Raw genomic sequence first — 8,591 nt, 5'->3', positions numbered from 1 at the left:
GGAGATCACATCCAAGTCCAGAGTGCTCTGGAAACATCACCCATGTATGTACAATGTGAGTGTGCAAGTCACCCTCATTATCTAGGTGTATTGGTTCAAGGACCTAGAGGAGAATTAAAACACATGAATGTTCAAATACCTTGTGTAAATGGCATAACACTACATAGAATCTGTATAATTTTCTTGTGTACTGTGTCTTCTCTCCGTATGGTACTTAGAGTATCTAATATATGCAAATGTAGTGAAAGTGGTTGTTATGCATACTGCTTATAGAACAGTGACAAGATCTGTAGACACTGAGCACAAACTACAACTTTCCCTAGTAGTTTTCGATCCACACTTGGCTGAACCCATGTGTGCAGAACTAGCAGATGGCAAATGCCACATGTCTACTGGGAAATGCCTCAGCCCATAGTCACGTAGTGGTTGTGGGCACATTGTAGCTGTGACTGAGGACCGGAGAATGTAGTTTATCATTGGAGGCATGGCTAGCCAAGACACCTCTGAGGTTACCATTGTTTTGAGCACTGCATGAACTCCTCTAATTAGTTGTTGCATGTGAATCACTCTCTTCCAAAACCTCATGATCAGGGACTGCACTACTCACATCTCTCTTGGTATTGTTATCTCAAATTTTCACCAGTACTGTTCATTAAGCTCTGTTTATAGCAGTTTAGGTCTTCTGTAGCCTAAAATTACAAACTCGTCTACATTCCTCCTCCAAACAAATTCCAAAGACCCATGAAGCACATGAGCAGGTTTGTCACAGCAACCACAATACTCCCCAGAACTAAATCTCTGTACCAGTTGCTTTTCTTTTTGCTGTGACAAATCATCTGAGGAAAGAAAGTCAAAGGGATGGAAGGTTTTGTTTATGGCTCACAATCTGGGAGAGTGCACCTGATCATGGTGGAGAAATCATGGCAGCCAGAGTGAGGAGGCTGGTCATAATGCATCTACAGTCAAGGAGAAATGGGGAGGGGGGCACTAGTACTCAGTTTACAGGGTCGTTTCTTCCTTTTGAATTCAGCCAGTCCATGAGATTGTGTGCCCACCTTCAGGGTTAGATGTTCCCATTTAGTTACCCCTCTTTGGTGTGCCTCTTTGGTGATCCCAAATTCAGTTCCGTTGACAATGACAGTCAGCCATCATAGCTCCTTAACTCTCTACCTCGAAGTACCGAGTCATCAATTGGGTTTTCTTCTGAGAGTAACTTGGGTATAAACAAATTTGATTTTTTATTTGTTTTAATTGTGGTAAAATACACATAAATATACAATTTACCATATTGAACATTTTACTTGTAGTGTTAAATACGTTCACACCATTCTTCAACTTCACCCCCTCAGGACTCTCTTTCTTCCATTCTGCTAATGGTTAATCTCTTCTTTATCTTTGGGAAATTTTCTTTTATAGTTTGTTGAGAAATGTCTGTCTTTAAAATGAATTCTCCTTCTTCTATGCCAAGGAAATGCATTTAAGGGATAGTTTCAATTTATCTGGCATTTTTTTTTTTTTGACATGGCACCCTGCTTCTTCTTCTCCTGTGGCTGCTAGTGCAGCCCTCCTTGCAGCCACTTGCTCTCAGATCTGCCATCTTACTCTCAGACATCCTCCCTACTCCTCACTTGAGGCCTGTCCACCCCACTGTGTCTCTGGACCAAGCTCACTGACATTTCTCTTTATTGTGTCTTTTTTATGCCTGTCCTATATAACTTAATACAGTATCTTCCAGGCTCACCCATACTGTTGTTAATGGCAAGATCTCCTTCCCTTTAAAGAATACATATTACTCCAGTGAATATACATATTAGGTTTTCTTAATTCATCCATCAGTTAATGGGCCCTGGGCTTCTTTCCATATCTTGAATATTGTTAACAGTGGTTCAGGAAACACAGGCATGATGATCTCTTTTTGGCATACTGATTTATTTCTTGCATATAGCAAATATACCCAGAAGTGGGGATATTTTGATCACATGGTAGTTTTTTTTTTGAATCTCCACATTGTTTTTCTTAATAACTATACATTTTCCTTTATATATACCTAAATAAATCAGGAAAAAGTTGATGAGTGAACAGTGCCCGCCATCTCATTGGCTATCAATTTTCTGTCTTCCTAGTGAGCAGCGTAGACCTGTATGCCCAAGACTGCCTTCAGGAGCTAAACATGTGACAGCTTTATATCAGGTGAATGTGTGAACAGACAGATCAGAGATGTGTTGTAAATGAGAGAGATACGATCTTGAGTGAGCTGTGTTAAAGCATTAGTAGGTATTGCTACCCCTCTAGTAAAAATAAGTTCTAGAAATGAATAGTAGCAGTGCTATATAGCATAGTGAATGCAATAAACTCTGCCAAACTGTGCCTTTAAAAAAGATTCAAGTAGTACATTTTCATTTTTAAAATTAATTTTTTATACAATAGATTTTGATCATATTCTTTCTCCTTCCCCAACCCTTTCCTACCCAGCCAACTTAATATCCTCTCTCAAAAATATCATAAAAACAAAAGTAAAAACAAAAAACCAAAAACTACAAGAAGACAAAAAAGTTACTGCCCCCCACAAAAAACAAAACAAAACAAAACAAAAAAACCTACACAAAAAATTATGAGGTCTGTTTTGTGTTGGAATCTGCTCCCAGGCATGAAGCCTGCCCTGGAGTGTGGTTAAAATACCCCATAACATCTATTGAAGAAAATAGATTTTTTTTTCCTTTTTTGGTTAGTGGTGGGACTTTATGTTAAAGTGATAAATCTTTTTCTAGGGGCAGTTATCATAATAGGAACATTTACGAATAGGAAAATAAAACAGTACTTTTCAGATTTTAATGTATGTGGGAGTCACTTGAGAGTCTCACCCTAAAGTCAATTCTGCAGGACCCAATTCTGTGGGTCCCGGTAGAGAATCCTTTGTGTTTCTCACTACAAGTTACCAGGAATGTCCATGCCAGTGGGCAAAGGTCACCTTAAGAGCAAAACTCAAAGTGGGAAGGAAGCTTGCATTTCTGTTCTTTTTGTTAGGTCCCTGTCACTCTAAATCAATGAGTCAGCCAGAGTCTCTCCAGAGAGAGTGGATCCCACCCTGAGATTTTGTCATGGACCCAATCTGTTCCTTGTTAATGGACATTTATAGGATTTCTCGTCTTTGCTCCTCCAAGGCAGGCCACAGGGACAACCGTGCCGCTTGCAAAGGTACACGTTCCAGAGAGGGTGTGCATCTGCGCACACTTACACACCGAAGCTGTGATTACTTTCATTAGTGATGACACCCGGAATTACACATTCATGGAAGGCTGATTTCTCTGGACTCAGAGTGAGCTGGCAGTCACCCAAGACCCTGTCATTTCTGCACATGCTGTTATTCAGCCATATTATCTTTCTTATCTTGTTCTTATGCAGTTGTTTCTCTGAACTCTTAAGTGTAGGACTGATTTACAGAGCCTGTTAAATTCTATCCTGTTAGCTTTAAACTATTGTAATTACCTATTATAATAACTTCGATTGTTGACTTTGTCATCTAGTGTATTCCCTGGCTTCCCAGGTTTATGTTGCCTTTGTGTTGATGAGCACCCTGTCTCTATCCATGTGCCCATTCAGTGACTAAGATTCACTGGGTGCCCTTGGATGTGCCAGGTAGGGGCCTCAGTGCTGCGAATATACTGATGAATACAAAAAGGCATCCTTGTCTCCCTTTGTGAGTGTGGACACTGATGCCAGGCCAAGAGAATAAGTAATGTGTGTGGCATCAAAGGATCCATGTGCCAAGAAGAAAAGCTGGCCAGTGGAGTAGGGCAGGAAGTGAAGAGACTTTGAGAATTTTAGAGTAGATGGCAAAAGCCTGCACCTCCCAAAGCCACCCCCTAAAGAACAAATCATCATCATCACCACCACCATCACCACCATCACCTGGTGAGAAGTGATGTACGAATAGAGATGCTTCTGTGTAATTCACTGGAAACTACAGTGGAAAATAATTCTTTGATCTGTTACTAGATCCCTCCCTGTAGGTTGGCACTGGTCATTCACTGGCACCTTAGGGATGGAGATGATTCATCCACTGGATTCCCCTGCCATTTAAATCATCCCATCTCCCCTCCTGTGTAGGTTCTTAGGGCTATTTTGAGATATAGTGAGATGTTGAGTCTTGCCTCTGTGATGTCTCCCTGATGTTATCCAGTAAAACACTTAGGAGTGAATTTGATGTGCAAAGGCGCTTCCTGCTCCTTAACTTGGAATCACTCACTTTTCACCAAGTGGAGCACTGGGAAGTGATGGTTTCTGGGTACAAAGGAAGAGAGATGACTCAGGCCACCTTTTGTCCTTACAAACCTTGTCTAGAAAGTAACAAGATTCCATCTTCTGGAAACGGAAACTATCTCTCCTGGTAAATGTGGACAAGTGTAAGTGCATAATAAACATGTCTTTTGGCTCCATCAAATCAGCACAAAACCTGGCCTCACATCCTCAGACCCAGGCTGCTAAGGGCTGAAACTCTTCTTCCAGGTTCTACCTGCCAGGTGACTCTCAGGTGTGCCCTGTGTTCCTCACACTCGCCTGCAGGCTGCACTGTTGCTGCGGTTATCTCCCAGGCTCGCACAGCCAGCAATTCAAACAGGTTGTGCCAGAGCTTGCAGGTAGGCACTGAATCCTTACAGCCAAGGCTGAAAAGGGTTGCAGCCGGGAGAGCTGTGGACTCTGAGAAGCAAGGAGAGATGGATGCCTCCACTCGGGTCCCTAGGCTGTTGTGAGAAAGTGTACCAGTTAGCACCTTTGGCCTCAGTTTCTTTCTCTGTAGAGTGAGTGGATATCTAAAGCTGAGACCCTAAGCTTGATATTCTCAAGGTACATTTTGTTTCTTCACTGTTAAAGAGAATTTTGGACATGCACACAATGTGTTTTGATCAAGTCCAAACCCATTGCCCCCTCCACTCCACTTTCTCCGCTACCCCTCCTGCCACGACTCCCTCTCAACTTCTTATTGTTTTTCTTAACCCTAGGAGTCTGCTCAGAGCCCCCAGTGTGCGCATGCGTGGAGGGCCACCTTACTGGAGCATGAATATCTTTCATGGCCGCATTCCTGAAGAAAAATAACTCTCCTTTTCCAGCAGCCATCCTCTACCAGGAATTTCGTACCTAGTGGAGTTTTCTGGTCATCTCTGTAATTCAAGCTGGGATTTATGTTGGGTTCCATCTTGTACGAGTCTTGTGCCTGTAGTCACAGAGGCAGTCAGTTCCTATGTGTAATGTAACTGCTCTCTTCTCTCTGGAAACCACTGTTTCGCTATAGTCATCCCCTGTCTCCTACAGTCTTTCCACTCCCTCTTCCTTGATCATCTGTTGTTTAACTTGCTGAGCCTTTGGAGGAAGGGCTGCGATAGAGTTGTCCAAAGTCTCTTAAGCTCTGCACACTGACCAGATGTTAGTCTCTGTATTAACTGGTACCTGCTGCTCCCGAAGACGCTTCATCGATGAAAGCTGATGTGTGGGCATAATGATTTCAGTCAAAAGCAATCAGAGCCATGGGAGTTTAGTGCTCATTTTTGATGATTTAACTCCAATGAATCCTAGCTGTGTGCATGCATCGGGCAGTTCTCTTGCTGACCAGAGAAGGTTGTGACAGATCAGAGGCTAGCAGCACAGAGACCCTGAGCTGGGAGCCTCCCAGTCCGCAGCCCAAGGGTGAGGGGATCACACTGGCCTGGTAGGAGTTTAAATGGCAGTAAGCAGAGGAGAGACAACTGCAGGGTCCTAACCCCTAGGGTCTGTGCTTTGCTTCCATCTTGCAGGCATCAGTTTTTCTTTACACTACCTTTCCCCTGAAACCTCATTTCCTTTGTCAATGCCCACAGTAGGGCAGTGTGCAAAGAACCAAAAAAAAAAAAAAAAAGTCTCCTTTGCTACAAGCAAATACAGACCCTGTTGGAGTGGCACCTCTGTCCAATGGCCCTTTGTTCTGCTTCTTAATGACTAATTATTATGCTATGAAGTGCTTATGCAACCCTGGTGGAGTTGCCGCCCCTCCTGCCGGAGAGGCTGGAAGTGTGTAATCCTCAGAAGCCATGACTGGATCTTGGAGTTGCACAAGGAGTAATTACAGAATCCAGCCGAGGCTTGCTTCTTATTACAGGCTCCAGGCTTTACCCCCAGTAGCTTTACATGCTCGTTAATATTTAAACTGCCAAGCAGCAGCAGAATATTTTGTAAGCTTCAGGAATGGCCCCAGGACTAAGTGCCGGCCTAGGACCCAGGACAGGCCGGTTAGGAGAGGGCAAGTGCTCACCTTCAGGTGGAATTTCTTTGTGGACATTTGTCCTTTTTACAAATGTGGGCCCTGGAAGGGCTCTAAATCACTCCTCCTTTGGGATAGGAAAGAAATTAAATGTCATCAGTCCTCTTAAGCCTTCTCGTTTTTTATTGTAATTTCTTTTTGTGGTGCTAGGGATGGGTGTGAGGGTCTCATACTTGCTGGGCAAGTGTGCTGTTGACAGCTACACCTCCAGCTCCAAGTTTCTCAGTTAAAAAAAGGGATTGCTTCTTTAAAAAAAAATGCTGGACAATGCCCCTTCATCTTATAAAACCTACCTCAAATAAATGTTTCCTTTAGTTTTTGGTTAGCTACTAGACTATTAAGGGAAGAAAAGCAAGCTTTAGTTTGGTTAATCGTCCCCTCTGGATAAGGACACACACACACACACACACACACACACACACACACACACACACACACCAAAGCCTGACTTTACCCTGCCTCAGGGCTGCAAGCTCAGACCTCATTCTGTGGCCTTTGGAAGGTTAGCTCTTGACCTCCCAGTGTCTGATTCCTCTCTTCAGAGGCAGGCCAGTCCTCTGTCTGTCTGTGTGCTCTGGTGGCGCCTATCGCTGTGGGATCTGGGCACAGAGACAAAAACAGCAGGCAAAATACACATTCGTGCATTTGGGGAGGAAATACATGGCTTCCTGGAGTCAGCCTGGGCTTAAGCTAGAGAAGCCCTTACCCAGCATGGTTTGCAGAGACTAAGGAAGAGCCGGGACAAAGCCGACCAACCGCCGAGCCTTTTCTTGATTTCATTTATGAGAAGCCACAGTTAGTGTCTGTGACGTTTGGCGAGAGTTTTAAAGGGGGTTCTTCTTCCCTTTTCTTCTATTTCTCCCTCCTTTTTCTCTCCTTCCCTCCCTGAGGCCTTCCCTCCTTCACCTCACTCTTGCTTCCCCTCAGTTTTCTTTAATTTAGTGATTTAAATAACAAATCACCACAGACTCACAGTAAAACAGTGTTTTCATTCAGAATAAGAAGGTAATGGAGAAAACACCAATCTATGCCTCAGATCTCTCTGGCCCTACTAGTCCCAGAGGGAATTTCACCGTCAGCCTTTCTTAGACTTCCTGACATCTTCCTCTGTGTGCAAATGTTCCTGTACACTGCTGTATCTGTGTGCACCTATAGTTAAGGATCTTCAGGGTGAGCCTTTGTTCCTTCAATGTTAATGTGTGGTTTCTACCACTGGCCTTTCCCACATGACAATGTTTCTTAGATACATTTCCGCAGCAGCCTGGAGATTCTCTTAGGCACTTCGTAGCTACCCAGCAGCCTACTGTATGTTTATACCCCTAGGAATTGAGCCAGTGTCTTAAACTGGCATTAAATTCTTTTCCATTTGGGGAGATCACAAATACAATTGCACACACTCTGGTATAAGTGTACCGGAGCCCAAAGGAGAGATCATAGCCCAAGGGTAAATTCCTAACCATGGAATTGCTGGGTCAAAGGCTATGTGCACTTTACATTTTAATAGATATTGCCAAATTGCCCTGCGAAGAGGTTGCTCCAATTTACAACCCCATTAACATTGTGTGAACTGCCTGTTTCCTCAAAGCCTTACCAACTCTCTGTTCTACCTCACTTTTAAGTATTTGCCAATAGGCAACAGATGGCAGGTCATTATGATTTACATTTGCATTTTAATTACAAAATGAACCTTGTTTCACATGTTTATTGCTTATTTGCCACAAACTAATGTTGTTTGTAAATAAAACAATGATTTCATTCCTATCTCTTTTTTTAGCTTTATTAGTCTTTATTAGACAGAAAGGCCAAAATTTTTCTTTGCTTGCTTATTATTACTGTATTTAACCAGTAGAGGTTGACAATATTTATGGAGTCAAAAGACATGCCCTTCTTTTGGTAGCAAAAGAGTTTGTGCCATTCTCTGGTGAGTTTTCTTACACAGGGACTTGGAATGCGTCCTTAATTTCTGCTACGAATACCCTTATATCTTTTCTACAGGCATGTCAGGCTTGGATTCTTGGACATTTATCTTGGTAAGAAGCATGAGATTGGATTAGATCTCACTGGCTCTTGGTAATCTTGTAGATCAACCTGTTAGACTATGTGGCTTGTTGCCCAGGGAGGCTTCAAGTCCCTTGGAAACAGAAGGGATCCAGGTAGGCTCTGAGAAAGGTTCAGGAAACAGCTTGTAGCATTCTTTCTTTATGTTTCTGGGATCAACGACTGTCCTTTTCCAGTCTAGAGAGCCCATAGCTTATCTTTGGAGGAGACTCCTAAGGCAGATGAGAGAGAGGGAGGGAGG

The sequence above is a fragment of the Mastomys coucha genome, unplaced genomic scaffold (assembly GCF_008632895.1).
Source record: "Mastomys coucha isolate ucsf_1 unplaced genomic scaffold, UCSF_Mcou_1 pScaffold7, whole genome shotgun sequence".
Taxonomy (NCBI): Eukaryota; Metazoa; Chordata; class Mammalia; order Rodentia; family Muridae; genus Mastomys; species Mastomys coucha.
The sequence above is the reverse complement of the archived record's forward strand: the minus strand, read 5'-3'. Positions refer to the sequence as shown.